General features: G+C 42.4%; 1 pseudogene; it reads right to left on the bottom strand.

Moving 5' to 3' along the window:
- Positions 1-22642, bottom strand: part of LOC138923023 (heparan sulfate glucosamine 3-O-sulfotransferase 4-like) — a 144807-nt pseudogene that overhangs the window by 70796 nt on the left and 51369 nt on the right.

Below are 22642 nucleotides of genomic sequence, written 5' to 3'. Positions count from 1 at the left end.
GGCCAGAGCCTCCACAAGTTGACGTCCATAATGTCCAACATCCAATCAAAATTGCCAGGAAAATCAAAAAGTAGTTATCAACGGGAAAAGAAAGAAACAGTAAATAAGAGACCCACAAGTGACTCAGTTACTAGGGTTATGAGACTCAAATTTTAAACTTTGATTAAAATGCTCAATAAAAGAGATGAGACGTTCAAGAATTTGACCAAATAACTGAAATGTATAAAAAAGAATAAAATTGAAAGTCTAGAACTGAACACCACAATAACTGAAATTAAGAACTCAGTAGATAGGTTATCCAGTCCAGCAGACTGGACAAAGATGAAGAGAGCAGGAAGACGGATGGACAGATGGAAATACCCAGACTGAAACACAAAAAGTTAAAAAATCCCAAAAGTTCAGAGAACAGCATGAACAAGATGTATGAAACCCTGGGAAAAGGTTTATAATATTGGAATTCTGAGTCCTACAAGAGAAAACTAGGGAGAATGGGATCGGATCAATATCTGAATAGATAACAGCTCAGAATTTTCTAAATCTAGTGAATGACATCAAGGTGTGTGATACAACTCCCAGGATGGATACATACGAAGAAAATTACACCTAACTCACTCATATAGAAACTATTGAAAATGAAAGAAACAGAAAATTTTCAAAGCATCCAAAGGGGGAAAAGATACATATATTCAAAGGAGCAAAAATTAGACTAGCAGCTGATTTTTCAATAAAACAAGTAGAAGCTAGGACACAATGCAATGGCGTCTTTAAAGCAGAGAAAGAAAATAACCACCAACCTAAAATTCTCCAGTCAGAGAAAACATTCTTCACTTGTGAAGGCGAAATAAAACCATTTCCACCAAAGAGACAAAACTTAAGAGAATTAATTGCCAGCAGACCTGTGCCAAGGAATTACTCAGGAAGGAGGAAAATGATCCCAACAGAAACAGGAGAAGCAGAAAGGAATAAATAACGTTTAAATATGAGAATGAATTTAATGCAACATTGTACAAAAAAGTATAATATTTTATGGTGTATAAAATATTTGTAGAATTAAAATGCATGATAACGATAACACAAAAGGCTAGAAAGGGTAGAAGTTACAATGTTCTTTATTCCTAGCATTAGTTGTGAACAGGTCACTATGAGGCTGTAACAGTTCAAAGACTTATGCTTTAAGCCCTACGGAACTCCTAAACGGTCATGTACCAACTAATAGAGGGGGGAAATAGAATATTTTAAAATATGTTGAACGAACCAAAAAGAAAGCAAACGGGGAGGGAGGGAGGAATACAAAACAGTAGGAAGATAAAAAATAAATAGTTATATAAAATTGCAACATATTAGCAATTAAATTAAATATAAATAGTCTAATCGCATCAACTTAAAGTAACAGACTGAATTAAAATGAAAAATGATATACTGATCTTATAAGTGACATGCCTTTAATAGAACAAATAAAGGTTGACAGGAAAGGGCTGGAAAAAGTTACGTGCTGCATACTCTAAATCAGAGAAAGCTGATGCAGCTATACTGATACAAGGCAAGGCAGACTTTCAGGCAAGGCACGTAGCTAAAGATAAAGAACCTTTTATGCTACTAAAATGGTCAATCTTCCCGAAAAATATAAACATTCTAAATTTGTCTGCAACTAATAGCATAACATCAAATATATAAAGCAAAAAAGGATATAACTAAAAAAAAAAATAAGCAATTGCACACACATAAAAGAAAACTTTAACAAACTCTCCCAGTAACTCTCAGCAACTGGTACAAAAAGCAGAGCAAAATACCAGAAAGAATTTTTTTTAAGCTTAACATGATTAGCAGTATTTACCTAGTTGAAATATATAGAATGCTACACTTAGCAATGACATAACACACAAAGTTTTCAAGGGTATCTGGATGTTTATTAAAATTTATCATATTCTGGATCATAAAGTAAGTTCCAGCAAATATCATTCCGAGTACATCATTCAACTACCTTACAATTCTGCAACAAATCAATAATGAAAGAAAAACTAGGAAATCAAAAATGTTCAGAAGCTAAGCAATATAATTGTTAATAACCATGAGTGGAAGAACATATTAACATGGAAGTTAGAAAATATTTTCTTCTGAATATTAATAAAAATACAATCGGTAGGGGCCAGCCCAGTGGCATGGTGGTTTAGTTCACGCACTCCACTCCGGTGGCCCAGGGTTTACGAGTTTGGATCCTTCGTGCAGACCTACATGCCGCTCATTAGCCGCGCTGCATGTCCCACATACAAAATAGAGAAAGATTGGCACAGATGTTAGCTGAGGGACAATCTTCCTCAAGCAAAACAAACAAAAAAAAGAAATACAATTGGTAGAATATAGCTAAAGTTGTAATTAGAGGGAAATTTATAACCTTAAATGCATCTATTAGAAAAGAAGAAAAGCTGAAAACAATTATCTACTAATCTAATGCACGAACTTAAGAAAAGAGCCAAATAAACCAAAAAAGGAGAAGGAAAGAAATAATAAACGTAAGGACAAATTTAATATGAAAATAGAGAAAATCAAAGAAGTAGAAGTTGGTTCTTTGAAAAGACATACAAAATTGATAAACACCCAGCAAGATGGTCAAGAAAAAAGAGAAACAGCATAAATCACAATATCAAGAGTGAAAGGAGCAACATCATTACAAATCCTACCAACATTTGAAAAACAGTGTAAGAAATTAGGAACAAATTTAGGCCAACACATTTGAAAATTCACATTAATGGAAAAATTCCTAGAAAAACATAATTTAGAAAATTGGTAGAAGAAGTGGTAAACCTGAATAACTCTATAACAGTTAGGAAAGTTAAATGCAAATAAAAATTTCCAAACACAGAAATCTCCAGGCCCTGAGAGCATTACCAGTGAATTCTTCCAACATTCAAGTTACAATTAACACTAGTCTTACCCAAAACCTTCCTGAGAATAAACAGAGAAAACAACAGCAGCAACATTTCCCAACCTGTTCGGTGAGGCCAGCATTACCTTAAACAACAACCCAAATCTGACATGACTATACAAGAAAGGAAAATTACAGCACACTCTCTCTAATAAACATGGACGTGAATATGCCAAATAAAAATTACCAAAGATATCTTGTCAATTAATATAATAATATATCTCAATATTTTTTTTGAAAAACTAACATAACTCCCCATATTAACAGAAAAAAAGAGGAAAGCATCGTACCAACAGACGTATAAAAGTCATTTGATAAGACACAATACCCATTCATGATCATTTATAAGCAAATTTTGATAAAATGATATTTCCTTTATCTGACAAAGAGCAACCTAAAAACCCTGGAGCAATTATCATAATTAAATGTGAAATGTTGAATGTCTCCCCTCTGAAATAAAGAACAAGACAAAGATGCTATTTCTACCGTTATCCAAGAATATATCGGAGCTAAACTTCCATAAGACACCAAAATGAAATAAGAGGATTAGAAAGGAAGAAATAAAACTGCCATTATTCACAGCGCACTGGCTTATACATACATAAAACCCAAAAGAATATACAGTCAAATGACTAAGGATGAAAGTGCATTTGGACAATATCTAAAAAAAATCTATTGTATTTCTATATACTAGTAATAGATGATTAGAAAATAAAAAATTTTAAAACACACCATTTGCAAAATTATCAGATACTAAGGACTACATCTAAGAAAAGATGTTCAAGACCAGAAAACTAGAAAACATTATTGAGATAAACTGACACCTTAATAAATGGAAGGATATACCACATTCATAGGTTAAAAGAGCAATTAAATAAAAATGCCAACTGTCCCACAACTTAGGCTATAGTTTTGATGTAATTGCAACCAAACTCCAATAAATTATTTTTGCAGAAATTGAGATGACGATTCTAAAATATATACGGAAACACAGAGGGCCCAGACAAGACAAGACAATCATGAAGAAAAAGAACAAGCCTGAAGGGTTTAGACTTTCAGATATCAAGAGTTATTACAAAGCTACAAGAGCCAAAATCGTGTGAAATTGGCTCAAAGATAGACATATAGGCCAGCAAAACAGAATAGAGAGCACAGAAATAGACCCACAAAGATACAGTCACTTATTTGTGACTAAAGTGACACTACATTGCAGTGGGGGCAGAGGGGAGTGGACTTTTTAACAAATGGTTCTGTGTCATTTGGACACCCCATCAGAAAAAAGGAGAAGAAAAAGAACGAATCTTTACCTCTACTGCACGTCTTACCAAAAACATCAATCTCATATAGATTGTAGATCTAAGTTTGAAAAATTTAATACTAATCTTTTAAGAACAAGACTTAGAATATCTTCAAGACCCTGAGATGAAGTCTTAATTTTTAAGCAGGGTGAAAAAATCACTTACTATAATGAACGATACTGATAAACTAGGCTCTATGAAAACCAAGAATTCCTCTTTACAAAGACAACATGAAGAGAGCAAAAAGGCCTGTCTCAGACGGGTTGAAGATACTTTTACAACATATATACAACAAAGGACTTTTATCCAGCAAATATAAAGAATGCCCATAAATCAATAAGAAAAAAAAGCAAACCATTAAAACCAATGGGCCAAAACCTTGAAGATGCACCTCACAAAAGAGTATAGGCAAGTGTTCAATTAGCACATGAAACAGTGCTCAGTCCTGTTAGTCATCAGAAAAATGCTAACTAAAACCACAATAAGTTACATCACAACCACCAAAAAAGCTAAAAATTAAAACAACTGACAATACCAAGTGCTGATGAAGATGTGGAGTATCTCGAACTCTCAAACACTGCTGTGGGAATTAAAATTGTCAGTGGCAAGTTTTAGAAAACTGTTTATAATTATCACCCAAATTGTAAGTTAACTTGACATTATGACAAAGGAATTCTACTATTTGGAATATACTCAACACAAAATATATGCCCCCACCAAAGGAAGGTTCAAGGATGCTCATGGTAGTACTGTTTATAATAAACAAAACGCAGAATCATTCTAAACATTCATCAATAGTAAAATAGATACATTATTTTCAGCAGACTCATACAATGGAATACCCCATAGTGATGAAAAAGAATGAACCACAACATGGATGGATCTCACAAACAATGTGGGGCTGATGAAACCAGACACAAAAACTATACACTTTATGACACCATATATGTAACGTTCAAATGGGCAAAATTAATCTGTGGTGATAGAAGTCCAGATAGGCCTAGTGGTTGGATGGTAGTGATGGTGAGGGACACAAGAGAGGGCCTTCTGGGTAGTATTCTATTTCTTGATCTAGGTGGTGGTTACATGAGTATATTCACTTTATGACAACTCATCATGCTGTACAGTTAGGATTTGTGCACATTCCTGTATGTGTTATATTTCCATTAAAAAATCACTTTAAAAAATCTAGTTCTACTCATTATTATCTTTTCATGAAACAATAAAAAAAAAAAATCTGTTTGGACCTGAGTTCTTTTATGAGTAAGGTGAGAAATCAGAACTAAATAAGATCTTTTGTAGCTGTCACTTCAATTTCTTCCGGTAAGAAACGCTCATGACTAGGAATTTCAGGTGGAACTGACCCCCAAGCCCACGTGACCCAGGCCCAGCCAATCAGATTATTCCATTTCCTGGCCACATCATCGACTGATTAAGAATGAGCATGGAACCCAAACAGAACCAACGATTTTAGCACAGCTTTTTGGTAGAATGATGTGACAAGAACAGCAAACTTTGCCATTGAGATTGATAACTAACTCGTGAATACAATCCTCGGCATCGTTATCGCACTGTAGGTCTCTGCCTGAGAATAAAGAAGAAACAGAGAAAAGTAGAAATGATGATGATAGATAAAAAAAGAGAAAACAGATTATAGACGGAGCTACAGACAGACAATACATAAATGATACATGGATAGAAAGAGAGAAAGACGGGGGATAAAGAGATCCTTCACAGAGATTGACTTGTGATGACATATTTTTGAGAACTTGAATATAGTCATATCCAATCTTGAACTTTCCAATTTTGCAAGCCAATAATTCCTTGTTTTGCTTGAGGCAGTGACTTGGGTTTCTGTCACTTGCAGCCAAGAGTCCTGGCTGTTAAAATTTCCAAGACCACTTCCAGCTTTAAGTCCATGACTTAGGCAACCCATTCCAAACTTTTCCCACTAAGCATCCTTCATGGACCAAGGAGAAGGAAGAATACACTCAAGAGTCAAGCCTTTCCACTATCTAGCTTGATGTTCCTTTGAAATCTCATATATAACTTTCTTTAGTACACACAAGTGCATTTATTCTCTATATGTCTGTCTACTTTCCAGGCAGATTTTCAGGAATACATTATGTGGGGGTGGGGAAAAAGCATACATTAAAGACTAAGCAGCTTGTTTAAAATAACTAGATCCTCCTAATTTTCCTCTTCAATGAAAGATGCTTCATTTTCTCTTTTCCAGGTTTCAAACACTCATTCCATTAAAGCACTATTCTGGTCTGCTTTTACTGCATAGAGGCCCTTGTAATCATTAGTTACTTTGGGTTTGTACAGCAGAAGACCCTCCTTTTGGTCAGGAGGGCTTGTTGTATGCTTCCAACCTGGAAGAAACTGTCTTTCCCCAAACTTTCAGATTCTCCTTTGCATCTGGGATCATGGCCAGCTAGTGACTACTGGGCTACTGCAAACTCTAGGTTATGTTCAAATCTCATCTATTACTTTTTCAAAAACAGAATGTCATGTGAATTTGCTAACCTATTCCAAAATATTTTGTCTTAACATGAAAACATTTCCTCCAAATTGTCATGTAAAACCAACATTCCAAGAAGATGTGCCGTATTATTCTGAGTTACCCACGTCACTCACCCAGTGCTATGGACTTCTGGGGGCAGCATATCCCTGGTTTAAAAGAATAGACTTAGGGAAGAGGTTACAGACTCAAATTCCTACAGGGATCAGACAGGTAAGACAGAAAAGTACAGAATAGAGTGAGCACAAGCCAGTCCAAGGTGGGCAGCTGCTACTCAGCTCCACTGAGTGTGTCTAGCTGGGACTGTCTTTTTAATCCCCATGCAGGCCAACCACGTCTGCAAGATGAACAAGGTCTAGGCAGGACCACGTCCCCACCTCTGATTTTGAACACACATTCCTCTAGTTTTCCATCTAAGCCACGGGCAACGCTTAGACTGTTGCTAACATCTGTTCTCCAAATACCCAGTATTTTTCTTCTTATAAAAGATATTTCTTTCAAATAGAGATAAGGCATTGAAGCTTCGTCATATATTTATTTAGTGAAACTACATTATACGTTCCGAAAATCAGAAAGCTTTACCTATGCAATCTCTAGAAGGAGAATTACCCTTTTCCAATAAGTACACTCACATTTTATGTGACATTTTTAATAGCCTAGAAGTTTCAACCTCAACCGGCAATGTTTGAATTGGTTTCAATTTAGCAAGTATTGGGAAGAGAATAATTTGGCAGCTCCTTCTTGACACATGTCAGAGGCAGGGCCCTCCCATGAGAATCTGGTGTTCATAAAAGTAATTTTCCCATTCATGCTGCTGACAGCATCCCTCACAGCACAGTCACATGGCTGTCACTCTTGAGGCTGACACCAGCCTCTGAAATTACAGGGGATTTTTTTTTGATAACTCAATATAATCAAGAATTTGATCTGAACTATTAAGAGTGGGAAAAATTCATTTAAAAACTGACACCGGTGACCTTTACAATGATGTATTGTGGCTCTTGTACAACATATATTCAAAGGCGACCATTTGCGTGATTTACCTGTAATAAAATGTCCTCTACGAGGAACAACATCTCATTGTTTGGAGAGTCCATTGTTAAGTCAAGAAGAAAGTTTAATTGGTATAAACTGAAAAGATAAAGAGTTATCTACTCTGTCACTCCGAACTCCTCCAATATTTTAGTCACAAATCATTTTAGAATAATAACAATGGTGATAACGATAATGATCTAGCTAACTAGATTGAGTACTTACTAAGCGCGGAGGATTGGGCTGAGTGCTTCGTGCACAGTTTTCTCTAAATCCTCTCAGCACATCAGGGCAGGGCTGATAACATCCCTGGGACCCGAGAGGAGACTGAGGCCCAGAGGAGCGAGCGGAAGCTGCCGAAAGTTTCAGAGCAGGGACTCCAGCCGCCGTCTGATGCCAGGGACTGTGTTCTCAGCCGCCTCACTGCCCAGAAAGTCGGAGGGCCCTTCTGAAATCAGCTACCCGACCTTCCATTCTGCACAGTAATACCAACTTCCTGATCTTTCGCCCCATATTTGGCCATTTTCCAGTCTTGCCCAGCTCAGTGACTATCGCCACCTTCCATTTCAGCTGCTCAAGCCAGAAATCCAGGAGATGTTACTGATTCACATCCTCCCTCCCTCCCTGGCCAAATTCAACCCAACGCCAAGACCTGCTGATTGTACCTCTGGCAGTAGAATTGTACTGGTCCAGCTGTATCCTGCTGATACAATTCTATCAAGTCACTCTCTACATCTCCATCACCACCAGCCTTGTCCAAGCTGCCAGCTCGCCAAATACTGAACAGCCTCCACCTTCACTCTGGTCTGTGTCCAATTTGTGCTCAGTATGGCTGAGTGATATTTTAGAAACGCAAACGCCACCCTTCTTGCTCGAAATCATTTGAATAAAGAATAAAGACTAGAACCCACAAGATGGCAAACAGGCCCTGAACCCTGCCTGCCCAGGACCCGACCTCTCCCCATTTGTCTCATCCACTTCCTCTCTTCCTGTCTGTGCTTCAGTCACACTGGACGTTAGGTTTTTGAAAGCTCTGTGCTCCCTCTGATCACAACTGCTGTGCATGCTGTTCCCTCTGCCCAGAATTCTCTTCCTTTCCTCTTCATCTGGTTACTTCTATTCATCCTTCAAATTTCAGCTCATTACCATTTCCTCAGGGAAGCTGAGACAGTGAAGGTCAACCCCTCTCACAGAGCAACGCACTTCTCTTGAAACACTCACCACACTTGCAATGTTGTATTTACGTGTGACCGCATGATTAAGGGGCTATTTATTTGGACTAACTACAAATAAAATCTTTGTGAGTGACTGAAATTTCTGACTTAACGACCAGGCAGAGGCAGCTTGGTGGAATGGTAATTGTATATGCTCCGAGGTCAGGAAGCTGAGTTCAAATCCTGACTCTACTTAACCAGCTGTGCAACCCTGAACAAAACACCTGAAGACCCTGATTCTCGGTTTTCTTGTATATAAAATGAGGATGGTGCCAACACACTTCGTTCCCGGGCTGTTGTTAAGGTTACACGCGAAAGAGAGGTGAAGACATCTAGCTCACAGCTCCTGCCGCATGCTAAGGATTCAACGAGCATTTGCTGGAGACTCATAAATACAACAATATGCATTGATTTCCAAGCAATGTTGCTGTGTAAAAAAGCAAATTGCAGATGATCAAAAGGTACAAACTTCTGGGGATAAGATAAAAAAGTACTACAGGTGTAAGGTACAGCATGATGAGTACAGCGAACACTGCTGGATGCTGGGTCTGAAAGTAGCTAAGAGAGCAGATTCCAAGAGTTCTCATCACAGGGAGAAAAACAGTTTTTTCTTGTGGTAATCATTTCACAATATATGTAAGTCAAATCAGTACGCTGTACACCTTGAACTTACACAGTGCTGCGTGGCAATTATATCTTAATAAAACTGGGAAAAAAGAAAGCAAATTGCTCCGAAATACATACAATATAATACCATTTAAACATCCATGAAAGAATACCGCAAAGTACATATCTATAAAGGAGAAGGAATAGAAAGTCCTTTGTAGGATTGGGAAAGTCCAAATATAATATTGGGATGGGGTTTGAGAAGAAGCCTGAAGTGAAGACTGAAGTAAAGGGACATTGGTCTGACTGCTCTGAAAAGGACAACATATCCATATACGGGTGAAGAAATGTTGACTAGCTAAAGAAGACCTGGAAATCACTCCAGCCAATTCACTGAGCTACGAGCTTCCTGTCTTTCTGGTTAACACTATAGCCCTCTGTGCCCAGAACTGTGCCCAGATTAGCAGGAACACTCAATAAATATAAATTAGAAAAACGAAAAGATGTACCTTAAAGAACAAATAAAATGACACAATGACGTAAAAAGTGCTTTAAAAATGTTTAACAGATTTGGTCACCCAAGTACTTCAAAATCTCTGAGACATATATAAGTTCTGGAAACAGACAATGGTGATGGTTGCCCAACACTATGAATGTACTTAATGCCCCTGAATTGGACCTTTAAAAATGGTTAAAATGGTAAATTTTCTTATACATATTTTACCACAACAAAAACAATGCTCATAAATATCTTTCTTCTGAGTGTAAAAAAATAAGTAAACTCAGCATCTGAATTACCACGAATTCTTTATTAATTATATTTTTCACTGTCACCTTGCCCTATCCTTCAGTATAACCAATTTCTCCCCACGAGTAGCTGGAGCGTCAAAATGACTCAAGTGTCTAGAAAGCAGGAAATTGTCATTACGCCACAGGCAGAAAAAAACAAGAATTGGCTTGATTTTCTGGTAGACAGCAGATATGTGATTTTCAGGGACAACAGCCATGAATGGAGCTGATGTTAAAACAGAAGGCAGGGAAGCCAAATCCCCATGGTTCTAACTGCAAAAACTGGAAATATGGGCAATCAGGCGTAGCTTTAAAAATGCAACCATTCTGGAAAGTAGAAGAAGGTTCGGAAGAGGAGTCACAAGCTATAAATAAAAGCAGCATTGAGTTAAAGAGAGAATTAGATTGATGAAAAGAAACACAGTGGAAAACTGAAAAGAATCCTTTCACTGATAACGACGTCTTCAAACATATTTGCAATCTACAAAATATGAAGGAAAAAAAGAAGAACGAGATTCCTCTGATATGAGAAATTGCAGCAAGGCAGATTGGCTAAATAGCTCCCAATCCTTCTCTTTTTTTCAAAGAAAGCAGCAAAATGAGGGGTGGATTAGGTTTTCTTTGTGTTAAGTGGGGAAAGAAAATGCTGATTACAACGAAAGCATTTGACAGGACACCCCATACCATTGAAACAGACAAGCTATTACCCCAAGAGAACTAAAATCTATGAAAAGTATTTTTAAACTAGTAAGCCAATAAGACTGGAAGTTTGATTTCGTACGCTCAACTCTGCAAAAATATATGAATCAATTTTATTTTAACTTATCTGGATCTTCTAATTTAATAAAATCTCATTAATTTTAAATGAGGTCAGAACATTAACAAAACAAGCTGATGTCTGATTTGCCTGCATTGGATTATCCAATATTTCTTTTTTTGTTTTTGAGGAAGATTAGCCCTGAGCTAACTGCTGCCAATTCTCCTCTTTTTGCTGAGGAAGACTGGCCCTGAGCTCACATCCATGCCCATTTTCCTCTACTTTATATGTGGGACGCCTACCACAGCATGGCTTGCCAAGCGGTGCCATGTCCGCACCCGCGATCCGAACCGGCGAACCCTGGGCCACCAAGAAGCAGAACGTGCGAACTTAATCACTGAGCGACCGGGCCAGCCCCTATCCAATATTTTTCTTAAAGAACAGTGGGCTATCCAGGCAGCTGTAGATGCACCCCTCTTTAACTAATCCAACACTGTTTAATCAAGTTTGCTCTGAAGTAATCCTGAGACCCCAGAGATGTCAGTAATCAGATTCAGAGGGTATGCAGTGTAACTTGGTAAAGTGTAATATATTCTTCTTATAAATTGAATTCCAAACTATATTGTTAAGATCCAACAGTGGAGAAAATCTAAGCGTGAGCTAGAGAGAATTGGTATGAAACACACAGAAAAGGTGGGAGGCAGAGAGACAGCTCGTGGGAAGGGCACATGTGCTGAGTTCTGTGATGCTGAGCAAATGGACACCAGCAAAAGACAGAGGTCTTTCTATTTGGTGGCTGAGTTTGTTTTTGTTTTTCTGTACGGTTAGACTTTTCTGGAGGGAGAAGCAGGAAAGGAGAAAACACTAGATAAGCATGACTAGAACATTTTCATTCCCATAACTTCCCCAAAAATCAAAAGACAAGAAGGAGAATTGTACATAATTTTTACACATCTTTTCTCAGACAGTGAAGGAAAACAATTATGTTCAATTTTAAGTTGAAAGTACAACGTGGGTGGTCAAAATCTCGGCTATGGGGTCAGATGACCTGGATTAAGGTCATGACTTCATCACTTGCTAGCTGTGTGATGTTGGATATGCTACGTGTACACTCAACGTCTCAGATTCTGCCCCTGTCAATGCCGATGACAGCACTCATCACACAAAGGCAGGTGAAGATTAAATGAGTTTGTGGGAAGCTCATGTTTCCGTGAACCAGACGTGAGCCATGTGTAAGAGAGAAGGTTCTATCCAAGAGGACAACTTGGAAGGAAAAACGGAATCTCAACAGAAAGAGATGAAGTGAAATCGCGTTTTCCTAAGGGCTGAGAAGAAGTTGTAAGTGATAGTGCAGAAACAGCGATGCAATTTCTGTCATCAAGAGAATCGCTGGTGAGAGAGCTCCAGCAATTAGGGATGTCGATGTGTATGGGAATCTCCAAAGAAACCCCAAAAGCAACCACGAGCAAAAGAGCCTGCTTGAAACATCTGCCAATTCCAGGAAGTGTGCTGATACCAGCTCACGACAGTCCAGTCAAGGAAACACTTTCATGTCCCCTCTCCTCTCCCTTGTCCCCTCTCCAGCGCTGGAGAAGGCAGAAACTGTGGTCAGCAGATGAGGGAGGAGACAGAAGCTGGTCACCTCCCTGTCATGACAGCAAGCTGCCCTGTGTGTGGCAAGCCCAGAAACCACGTTTAAAGCTTTAGCAATTGCACTGGACTGAATATGTTAATTACTGATGTGCAACTGAGTTTTGCAACTTACAGGGGCTGTAGGACCTTCTGTTACTGAATAGGTACCAAAAAGTCAGTAGGGCCTTCCAGAATTTTCATCCAGAGGCAGCAACAGAATCAGCCCCACTGAGTAAATCTGAAGAAACAACAGAAGACAAAAATAAAGTTCCTTTAGGATTATATCGCACAAATCAAGCTCACTTGACGTAGTGGTTAAATGTTTCTAAGGTGCCTAGTTACCGCTAAAAACGATTGCCATTGGGCATTCACTGCATCACAGAGACTGTGCTCAACACTTACCAGGCAACATCTCATTTAACCTTCACAACCACCCTGTGCAGTGAGCACTGTCATCATCCCCATTTTACAGATGACAGAACACTGATAACTTGCCCAAGCTCACACAGACTAGTGGCAGAGCTGAGATTACAAACCACTATGCCAATTCTTTGCTTCTCCTCCTTCTTTTAGGATGACTTACATAATAAAATAAAAATAATAATCATTTGTTTAGGGCTTACCCTCTGATTTACATGGATAAGCTCAAATTACTCTCCACAAGAGCCCCTCTGATTGCCCACACTTTACTGATGCAGAAACCGAGGGAGAGAGAGTAGGTGGCCCACGATTATCTGGCCTGTGAAGGCTAAACTGAGATCTGAACCCGGGCAGTTTGGCTCCAAAGACCGTGCTCTGAACCAGTGTGACCCACTGCTTTATAAACCGTACCTTACTTTATAAACTGTAAAGTGCCACACGAATGTCAAACGGGACCACGATTACTAGTATTACAGCTTGGCCACATGGAAGGGGAAGGGCTTGGACTGACCTACAGTAACAGGCAGGGCATGTCCGGCAAAGGCCCGGAGGCAGCAGTGGGCACAGCGACGCCAGGAGCTGCTCTCACAGAGGAACTCATTCACAGCGGCAGCAGCCAGGAAAGTGACTCGAGCAGAGAATAAACCATAAATCCATGGAACAACTGCTCGCCTGCATGCACCCACTTGCCTCCTAGGACCCTCTCATCACTCACGCTAAGAAGAAACGGAGCAATAACCAACCAGGGGAGCTCGGAAGGACATCAGTGGAAAGGGACTCCTCCTTTGGCGATGCCAGAGCCATAAATCTGCCACTTGCCAGGACACCATGCCAGCTCTGGCACACGGGTGCCGTCCATCTTCCTCTGCCCCACCAGGAATGCCCCTTCTTGTAAACAGCAGTGGGCGGTGGTGTCGTTACGATTGTTTTTACCCTCCTGGTACTCTGCCTGACTTCATGGAGTGAATTGAAAATGAGTTGGCTCAGCGGAAAAGGAGTTTGTACTTTTCTCTGAAGACCAATCCGGATTTGAATGTGCCTGCTCTGAGCAGCTCGAGAAAAGTGAATTTTGTTTGGAATATCTGAAAAGCGGTCTGCAGCACAGGAAACATTTTTTTCTCACTTTTAAGGTCAGATGATCTGGATTCCTCAGGGTCCAGCACAGTCCATGTCTGTCAATAGTGAGCAGCCGGTAAACGTTAGTTTACTGTTGGCTGGCTGGATGATGAAATGAATAAAAGAAGGAAGGAATGAAATGATGCGGGACAAAGAACGAATAAAGACTTCAAGATCATACACACTTAGGCTTGAATCCTGCTCAATTACCAACTTCCTGTGTGACTTCAACCATGCCTCTTAACCATTCTGAGCCTGTTAATTCATTTGCAAGAGGAGATAATAACAGCCACAGTGATGGACTTCTGTTCTCTGTTTTGTTGTGTTTCACTCCAGCCTCCACTTATTCTACTTCCTGTAACAGCCTGATTCTGGTTTCCAGACTACCTCTCTCCCATCCTCAGTACCATGGTCATTAGGGCGGATCTCACTCCCCCCACAGCCCGGGGAGCAACCCCTAACTTTAGCCCAGTGTGTTGCATTCTTATGGAGAAAGTAATGCATCAGGGGCAGGACCATGGCTCAAGTAAGGCCAATCACAGCTGTATATTTCTCAAGAGAAACAGAACCAAAAGGTGGGGGAGAGAGAGAAAATGGATACAGATATAGACATAGACACAGACAGTATAGATATATCTAGATGTAGACATAGGCATATGTCTGTATGATAAAGATTTATAGATAGATAGATCTATAGAGACAGACAGATTCAACTGATTGGATGAGGACCACCACACTGTGGAGGATAATCTGCTTTCCTCAAAATCTACTAATTTAAATATTAATCACATTTAAAACAAATACCTTCACAGCAACATCGAGACTGGTGTTTGACCAAACAACTGGGCACCAGAGCCTAGCCAAGCGGACACATAAAGTTAAGCAGGCCAGCAGCCAGTAAGATTCACGTCAGCTCCTGTTGGAGCCGTAAGAGAAGCAGGCTTGCTCCATCCTGCAGGACTTGAGCCTGGAAGGATGCGCAGGGAGCAGACTGAGGGCGGGAGGGGAAGGGCTCAAAGGGAGGGCATGAGGCCAGGCCCCAGGGGGTTTCCGCCTCAGCGAGCCAGGCAGCCCACGCGGAGCTGACAGCCTCCAGAGTGGCTGTCCCCAACCAAAGGGCCTCTGTCCCCAGAGACCGTCTGTGAAGCCAAAGAGTTGTGCGATGGTGTACGAGAGATACCACACGCACCGGGGAAGCCCTGCTTAAAATTAGCTAGATTTTAAAAAATACATGTCAACATTTATATATATATTATACTTATATACCAATCGAAATACATATTTTATACGTATGTGTACATATATGTGTGCATCTTAGATTCTTTAAAAAATCAAATAGCATAGAAGAATCTATTGAAAAATCAGTCTGCCTCCCACCTGTGACCTGCCATCCACCTGGCCCCACCGAAGAATCAGACACTGTGCCAACGTCTTCCCCGCCCGCCAGGACCGCCCACAGCTCAGCCGGTGTGCATCTGCACAGGCCTCTTTCTATGCAAACGAAAACACACGATACACAGAACGCTTTGTTTTAATTATTTCCCCTTAAAATGCACCTAGGAATCACGCCGTCCTGGCATGTCGTAGGGCCACTCAGTTTCTTTTTAGGGCTGCACCTTTCTTAACTCCCCCCATCAAGGGACATTCAGGTTTTGTCCGTGTATCTCCTGGGTGACTTTATATATATATAACATAATATCTATTTATATTTTACATATCTATATATATTTAATATACTTTATATTATGTATTATAAAATATTATAATGGTATATTATGTTATTTATGTGAAATTTTTAGAGAAGAGAATGCAGAAAGTGAAAAGAAGGCAAATTATTTTCTAAGGAATTGAGTTACTCAAGAAACTCTTGCATCCCTTGGTGGACAGTTGGAGTAAGACCCAGAGCTAACAGCTGCAGCCTTCCCCACTAGGTTTTATAATACGAAGGCGATCAGGCAGGATGAGTTGGTTCCCGATGGTTCGGTGGAACAGTCTATCTTTGGGGAGAGCGCTGGCCTTCAAAGCCCACAGACCTGGGTTGGACTGTTGTCTGCCACTTACTGGCCGGGTGATCTAAAACCTTGGAGCCTCAGTTATCCCATCTGTAAAATGGAGATGATGCTTCATGAGATCGAGTGAAGATGAAATCCGGAAACATGCACACAGTTCTTAGCTCAGTGTTAGCGAATCTAAATCCGTTTCTCTTACAATCTTTTCATCCCCCTAAGGGCTCTTCTTTTCAGAATGCACAATTGTTCAGCCACACGAGCCGGCAAGGCAGAGGCAAGACTTGGACTAGCTCTCTTCTAGAACGCCAAGAAACGGTGAGCATGGGTGTTGGGGTGTCCACCAGGTAGCTTTGCAATGTGCGTCCCGCCCTCCAAACTTGCCTACTATGTCCCAGGCTCTGTGCCAGTCCCTGGGAATTCACAAATGAGTAAGTTCCCAAGGATTCCCAAGTGAAGTAAAACCAGCGCAGGAAGAAAAGCTCAGTGAGGATGACAGCACGTGATGATCACTACCGCAGGAGTTTACGTCAAACGTGCTGAGGGCAGGAGAAGAAAGTCCGGGAGAGTTACAGCAGGAGGATGCCCCGGCCCTCGATTTTACAGGAGAAAGACTGTTCCTGATGGCACAGAGAAGGGTGTCCTCGCGGACTGGGAACACCACTGTCCGATGCGCCGCAGCTCTCACGTGGATGACCGCAGGGCTCTCTGACTGCTCTCTGTTTCCTCCCTTGGCCCACACAGTCGATTCTCAACACAAGAGCCACAGTAATGCTGTGAAGACATGAAGTCAGTGGCATTTCTCCACTCAAAGCTCTCCAATGTCTTCCCATCTCACCCAGGATAAAAGTCACAGTTTCTACAGCGATCTTCCATGTTCCTCAAACCCGGTAGGTACTCCTCCACCTCAGGGCCTTTGCACCTGCTGTTAGCCCTTCCAGGAATGCTCATCCCCCAAGTATCCACAAGACTTATTCTTTCACCTCCATTCTTCTCCACAGTGCTCTCATCTTCCGTCACAATATTTAATTTAGTCATATATTCAAGGTAGAAGCTCTACATTCTTGTGCTTTCTGCTGCATCCCCAATGCCTAGAGCTGTGCCTGACACATGGAAGGTAAACAATAACCATTTGCTGAAAAAAATGAGTGATTACTGAATCCTGGCAAAGCTATGGAGGTGTGAAGGAGACCAGCAGGTTTTAGAGAAACAAACAAAACAGACAAAGTGGGGACTGGAAATGTTAATTCTGAGGTTGGGTCAGTTGCAAGATGACTGACTTCACTCACCAACGCCGACAGGCTAACGTGCTTGAGTCCAGAGAGACTCCCCACCCACACATCAGGGGGCAGCGGAGACACGGAACGCCTTTCAGAGAAGCAGCACTAGAGAAAGGGGTGCAGGACGGCACCAATCAGGGGGAAGCGGATTAAAACGGGGAGGGAGCATTGGCTAAGCAACACCCACGGAATAACGCACCTTGTAGTGACGGCATGCATATTTGGGGATTTTCGCTAAATTTTGTTGCTAAAAATAAATGCATTGAATCAGGAGAACTCGCCAAGCAGGCACGGCCCTGCAGAAACCAGACTCCTGCAAGCCAGGACTTCGAACTCATGGTTCACTCCTATCAGAAATAAAGGAGGTCAGAGACAATCGGTCTCTGCCATGAAGGAGTATGCACTGGTGGAGAGATAACAAAAGTCAATGGATTCATTATCATACCAGAGAAGAGAGTGCTAGAGGAGGACAGGAGAGAGGGCAAGTAATTTGGCTTAGGTGCCTTGCAGAAGCCTTCTCCAAAGGAAGCGTTATCAGAGCTGGGTTTTGAAGGATAAGTAGGAGTTTGCCATTGGAGAAGAGGAGACAGGGCATACCATACAAAAGAAAGAGCACATGCAAAGGCAAAAGCTATGAGCAAGTACAAACTATCTGGAGACCAGTCAAGAAATTCAGTGGAAAGTGATTACAGGGTACAAGTGGGGGGAGAGGGCGTGGCTTTTTGCACCCAGCTGGACTTGGGGCACCTGAAACCGTAAGGCCTGTGTGTCAGGCTAAGGACTCTGGAGTTGATTCTGTACCTAACGCACAGCCAGAGGAGGTCTGCAAGCAGCAGGCGAGATGAACGGACCAACGTAGGGAAGGCTTTTCCCACTAAACATATAACAAGCCCTGGTGTTTTCTAATGACAGAATCCGCGACCCTTCAGCCATGGAACATTCTGCAGACATGTGCCGCCTTCCTTTATGGGAGGGCAAGAGGCAGGCAACAGTTGCTCACCCTGCAGACACAGGCCAGCAACACTCATTGTCCAGATTCATTCTCTAGAACCCTCAGTATTGATGTCCCTCCCGCTGCAGGCCCTTAGGAAACCAACCTCCGGCACATCACACAGACAGCGTGGCGGGGGACCTCCCAGAAAAACAGAATGAGGTGCGCTTCTGCTCCTGGAACTCTTGATGGATCAACCTGCCAGTTCGCAAAATACACATAAACGTGGTGGGTTCCACAGCAGCTCAGTCACCAAGGCCCCTGCAGAAATAGCATCCTGTTTAGTCAGTGCTACAAGAGAAATCCCTGCGATGCACGATCGTGCAGAAGAAAAATAATAACATCACCAGATTTTAAGCTACGAGCTGGGGCAAGATGCGTCAAAGGTCCCCGTGTCCCTGGAAATTCAGTGCTGTCCGAGAAAGGGACAGTGGGTGAAGAGTACGCTGCGCTATGCCCACCAAGATTCATGCAAAACGATGCAACAGACCAAGTAGGCGCCTTGTATGGAAGAGGTGGTCCTACGTAATAATGACAAACACTTGTGCAGTGCCTGCTGGATGTCAGACACCGTTTTGGGCATGTTATACATAGGACATCATTTGATCATCACAGTGAGGTAGGAACTATTATTATCCGCACTTTACAGATGAGGAAACTGAGGCACAGAGAGATTAAGTAAGTTGTCCAAGGTCACACAGCTCATAAGTAACAGAGCCGGCGTTGAAACCCAGTCTGGCTTTAGAGTTCATGGGCTAAACCACCATTGCCACAGCAAAGGACGAGGGCATTTCTTGAGCACAGAGACCTGAGTCTGAATCACAGTCACTCCAGCTCTCCAGCTCTAAGTCTTTGCGACAGTTACTTAATTTTCTGAATCTTGATTTTCCCAACTGCAAAATGGAAACATTGCTAGTGCCTCTCTCAGAAGGTCTTGAACTCACTGAGCGCCCAGCACATGGCGGGCAGCCAGCAGACGTTTGCTAAATCCCAGGTTGAGAAGCCACCCGAAGGGCTCTCGCCGTGGCTGCTTACTCTTATTCAAGTGCTCACTCTTCCTAAACATTAACCACTTCCCACAAAATGCCTGGTTTGACCCATTCGCCCTGCCCTCCAGTCACCGTGGACTGAACCTCCGCCTGACCCACCTGCGTGGACGGTTCTCAGGGTCAAAGCTGCAGATCCTGGAGTGTTTCTTGAGCGGTGGCTCCGCTCCCTGCTGCTCCCGCAGGAAAACCCCGCAGGACCGACATCTGGAACGACAGTGCGCCCCATGATGCAGCCAATCACCGCAGGCCTCTGGGCGATGTCGTTCTGTCACCAAGATGCGCTGAGACTCGCCGAGGGCCTAGCGGGGCTGGTTTAAAAGGACGGGCCACTCAACTTCAAAGTCAACACAAAACCATTTTTTCTGGACAGCCAGCGTTTCAAGACATTTTCAGTTTGTCAGCTTGAAAATATCTCCAAATTTAAAAATAATTTCCTGTTTTCAAAGTCAGCAATATTTATCAAGCCTCTAATAAGTACCTGCCACCATGCCAGGTACTGGAGCTAAAAGGATCAATAAGATGTGACCTCTGTCCTCAAGGAGCTTTTCATCTATTAGAGAGAGAGGCACGACGAAGGTCCATTCCGTGTTATAAGTGGTCTGAGGGCTTATAAACAGAATGCCTTGGGACTGGACAGGAAGGAGCGTTTTGGTCTGCCTGGCGAGGGGTCCAGTCATGGGAGGCCCCACGTGCAGGCAATAGGACAGAAACATCGCCAAAGCTCAATGGTAAAAACATGAAGACACTGGCTGTAAGGAGCACAGAAGTCAGCCTGGACCAAGGAGAGGCATTTCTGAACGCTTGCGGAGATCCCGTCTGGGAACAGAATGCGAAGTGTGGGCAGACGCGGAGCCAGACAGTTCTCTGCGACATTTAGGTGCCCTACACCATACGCAAGGAGCTGTGGGACATAGATACTTATGATGTGTGGCACGTACAGATAGATACAGGGGTCTCATCCAACTTCTTTTTCCCAATAGAGCATCCCAATATTTACTCCTCCTGGTCCCAGAATGTTCGTAAGAGTCCCTTTGATAACCTTGTAGGCATCCAATCAACCTCCTTGCAGAGCTGAACAGGCCATCTCTGCCTTTGGTCTGCAACCTCCGTTCCCCGTCCCTTGACGTCACAGCCACCTCTGATTCCCAAGCTTGCATTAGACTTGTAACATTCAGGTGTGAAAATGAAATGTCAAATTCTTCTCACTCCGTCTCAAAGAGAATGGTGAGACAGTTAGAAAGGACAAATTCCTCAGACTTAAATGTCTCTCACTTTTCAAAGACTCTTTCTAGAATTTCAAATACACTGGGCCTCCCTGGGCTCTAGTGGCTTTTACAGTTTACATTTCCATGTTGCAGCTGAAAGGTTGGGATTTGCGGTAAAAGCCTGCAAGAAGACAAAGTAACTAATATTTGCTCAATCCCTATTATGTGCCTGAAACAGGCTAAATATTTGCAGCCCATTAAAATGCTGCAAGGTAAGGATGGTGATCTAAGTATTTCAGTAACTTACCCAGGATCACACAGCTTAAATGCAGAATTCAAACCAGAATAGTTGACTCCAAAGGATAGGTCCTTTCCATGACAACCTACGAGACCCCTTTAATGATACCTAAATGGGCCAACAGTGAGGCACTCGGAGTGATGCTATGCATGACACTGAACACACAATCCTCTCTTCAAGGCCCAGTTTAAGACTGTGGCTTGGGCAACTAAGCTAATCTTGAGTGTGATAAGAGCAGCCCAATTATCATCTTCCAGTATTTGTCACAACAAGAATCTCCTAGAACACAGGTCAGCAAGCGACAGCCGGTGTGCCACATCTGCCGGCTGCCATGTTTGCAAACAAAGTTTGATTTCACGCCACAATGGCAGAAGTGAGTAGTTGACAGAGCCCACACAGCTTGAAAAACCTAAAATACTTGCTCTCTGTCCCTTTACAGGAAGAGGTCAGCCAACCTCTGGGCGAGAAACATGATTCCATCGTCTACTAAACGCTGTTTGAAGCCAGAAGGTAACAAAGAGGTGGGGAGGGGGTCAGAATGATACCAAACCATCAATAAAACCATACTGAGAACGGTGATGGGTAATCTTGTCCACTGGACAGGGCTGGGGAAGGGATGCCCAGATACCTGGAGAACACTATTTTGGGGGTGTCCGCGAGGTGTTTCTGGAAGGGACTAAAGCAGCCGACGGAGTAAAGAAGATCCGCTGGCAGCACAGCGGCTGGGCAACTCCACTCGCTCAAGGGCCCAAACGGGAAAAAGGGGAGGGAGGGTGAGTTCCCTCTGTCTCTCAGAGCTGGCACGTCCATCGTGCCCTGCCCTCGGACATCCGAGCTCCTGGTTCTTGGGCCTTCAGACTCAGACTGAATTCCACCACCTGGTTTCTGGTCTCCAGCCCGCAGGTGGCAGAGCACGGGACTTCTCAGCCTCCATGACCACGTGAGCCAATTCCCATGACAAATGTCCCCTTAAATATGTCTGTATATATCCTCTTGGCTCTGTTTCTCCGGAGAGCCCTGACTAATACAAGCACTGTCATATGCGCTCAGCATGTCTGCTCCTGTGCTCCAGGCTAGGCACCAGCGAGACAGGGACTCATCATTGGCGCCTGGGCACCTATGACTACCCGCCACTGGAGTAGGTTCTGGGAGAGTGACAAACCACACAGTCGGGTGAGATGCATCCTTCATAATCTCCACTTCAAAGGATTTACAACTCCATGGGGTATACAAATTATGACAACACAGTGTAAGGAGGGCAGTAAGAAAGTCTAAAGACAGCAGGGTTCCAGGGGAGGAGGCAGAGAGAAGCAACTAGCTCTTTCCATGGAAGATGCCGAAAGTTTCCCAGGGTGACACCTGAACGGGGTGCTAAAGCATGGTTTGCTGAGGAGAGAAGAAGAGAAAAGGTGTGCCAAGCAGAGAGCTGAGGTTGTGCAAAGGTCCTGAGGTAGGAAATCATTTAGCATGTTAAACCAACAGCACTGAGCCATCCTGTGGCT

The sequence above is a fragment of the Equus caballus genome, unplaced genomic scaffold, assembly GCF_041296265.1.
Source record: "Equus caballus isolate H_3958 breed thoroughbred unplaced genomic scaffold, TB-T2T haplotype2-0000440, whole genome shotgun sequence".
Taxonomy (NCBI): Eukaryota; Metazoa; Chordata; class Mammalia; order Perissodactyla; family Equidae; genus Equus; species Equus caballus.
This window is presented reverse-complemented; position numbering and strand designations above follow the sequence as displayed.